The 2,662-nt window shown below is 42.5% G+C and overlaps 1 pseudogene; it reads right to left on the minus strand.

The window, feature by feature from the left end:
* Positions 1-494: 494 nt before the first annotated feature.
* Positions 495-817, minus strand: Gm7851 (annotated as a pseudogene).
* Positions 818-2,662: the final 1,845 nt, after the last annotated feature.

Here is a 2,662-nt window from a genome sequence, read left to right on the forward strand (position 1 = left end):
GGTTTGTGGGCTGGAGAGATGCTCAGTGGTTAAGAGCACTGACTGCTCTTCCAGAGGTCCTGAGTTCAATTCCCAGCAACCACATGGTGGCTCACAACCATCTATAATGAGATCTGATGCCCTCTTCTGGTGTATGTCTGAAGACAGCGACAGTGTGCTGAGATGCATGAAAGGGAGAGAGAGAGAAAGGAAAAAACGAATGTTCTTAATACTCTGGAGTGGAAACAAGAGAAGCAGGAGACCACCGTCATTCTCAGTCATGTGGAGTGCTCTAGGAAACCCTGCCTCAAAAATATCAGTCAAAGTATTCCTATTTAGAGATGTCATGACTGTATACTCAGTACTTAAAAGACTCTTGGGGCTTTACCAGAAAACTGCTACACCTGATTGACACTATTAACAAAGTAGCAGAGCATAAAATCATAGTACTTGTTTTTCTGTATGCCAACAGTAATTTTTTTTGTAGCAACGATCTTTTATTGGGGAAGGGTTTATCAATCCTTCTTGGCCACCGCCCTCCTCATAGCTGCCAGCACGTTGCTCAGCTCCTCCCTCTTTCTCTTGGCATGGATGTGTGTGCCCACCTTCTTCTTGAAGAACTTGAGTGCGCGCTTGTCCTTGGATACTTTGAGCAACTCTATGGCTCGCCGCTCGTAGGGCGCGAAGCTGCACACCTGCCCGATCATGTCCCTTACGAACTTGGTGTGCTTGGTGAAGTGCCCATGGCGCAGGCGGGCTGTGTCTTGGCTTGCTGACGTTTTTTTGTCACCTTGTGGCCCTTGTTGAGGCCCACGGCCATGGGGCAGCACAGGGCCATGGCTGCTGCTCTTCAATGGCGGCCAGGACAGGGAGAATAGTAAAATATTTAAAAGAGAAATTATGGAAAGTATCCCATTCCCAGTACCTTTGAAAAGTATGAATAAACCTTCCCAAGGAGATAGCACACCGTTATAATGAAACCTTTAAGACATTAAAGAAGGGGACTGGAGAGATAACTCTTCCAGAGGTCCTGAGTTCAATTCCCAGCAACCAGACGGTGGCTTCCAAACATCTGTAATGAGATCAGATGCCTTCTTCTAGTGTGTCTGAGGAGAGCTACAGTGTACTCACATACATAAAATAAATAAACACATCTTTAAAAAGGCATTCAAGAAAGAAATTGAAAACCCCGGAAGATAGAAAGACCTCTCCCAGGCTCATGAATTGGTAAAAGTAACATTGTCAAACAGTTATATTCCCAAAAGCGACCCGCAGAATGAATGCCATCCCCATTAAAATCCCTGCACTTACTCCCTAATTAAAATGTGCAGAACTCGATAAACACAACCCTAAGGTTTACATGGAAATACAACAGACCCCCAGGAGGCAAAGCAATGCCGAGAAAAAAAAAAGAGCTGGGGGTGTCACAATACCTGATCTCAAATTATATTACCAAGCATGGTAAAGGCACAAAGACATATATAAAGACAAATAAAATAAGAGGCTCAGAGCTACAGTCAGCTATTTTTGACAAAGGAGACAGCCTCTTTAACAAATGGGACAGGGAAAACTTGATTTCTACAAGTAGAAGAAGGGGAATCTCACCCATATCTTTCCTGGTGCACACAAATCAATTCAAACTGGAATAGTTTGAAGACCTTAAAATAAGACCTGATATCTTGAAACTGCTAAGAGACAGCATAGGTAAAACATTTTAAGATACAAGCATACACAAAGATTTTCTGGAAAGGACACTAAGAGCACAGGAAACAATCTAAAAACTGACAAAGGAAGATTACACGTTGTAAAACAGCTTCTGCACGATAAAGGGAGGGAGAGTTAGCAGGACATGGATAGACAGGGAAAGTGAAAGTGATTTTTCTAAGACAGTGGCTTCTTGATCCCGGACAACTTTGTGAAGAGTGTACTGGTGGTACGTGGGCTGGTGTCTAAACCAGACTAAAAGAGGAAGAAGGACTTCTAGCTCTGGGGCTCCACCCATCCCAAAGGAAATAATTTGCTTGCTTTGATAAAGCTGATACTTTCACTTTCTCTGTGACTTGGTCTTTTGTCTTTCCCGAATATTCAAGTTTGTCCACCACCTTATGGAATAAACTTAGTGATTCCCCTACCTCACTACTGGCTCCTCCATTACAAAAGGCAACAATCTGGGATGGAGAGATGGTTCAGTGGTAAAGAGCACTGACTGCTCTTCCAAAGGTCCCGAGTTCAATTCCCAGCAACCACATGGTGGCTTACAACCATCTGTAATGGGATCTGATGCCCTCTTCTGGTGTGTCTGAAGACAGTGACTGTGTACTCATATACATAAAATATATAAAAAGTTCTTAAAAACAAGAGGCAACAATCACTAAATTGAAGACAGCCTTCAGAATGGAAAGAAATCTTTGTCAGCTACACATTAAACAAGGAATGAATATTTAAGACATATAAACAACTATAAAGCTAAACACTAAGAGAACCTCCAGAGTGATGCACATTCTTTAATTCCAGGACTCGGGAGACAGAGGCAGGAGAATAATGTCTGTGAGTTCAAAGCCAGCCTGGTTTACAGAGTGAATTTCTGGACAGCCAGAGCTACATAGTGAGGCTCTGTCTCCAAAAACAAAACAGAAACAAACCTAATTCATCCAATCAATAAATGATTGGCAAATTTAATAAA

This window comes from Mus musculus, chromosome X, assembly GCF_000001635.26.
Source record: "Mus musculus strain C57BL/6J chromosome X, GRCm38.p6 C57BL/6J".
NCBI classification, from domain to species: domain Eukaryota; kingdom Metazoa; phylum Chordata; class Mammalia; order Rodentia; family Muridae; genus Mus; species Mus musculus.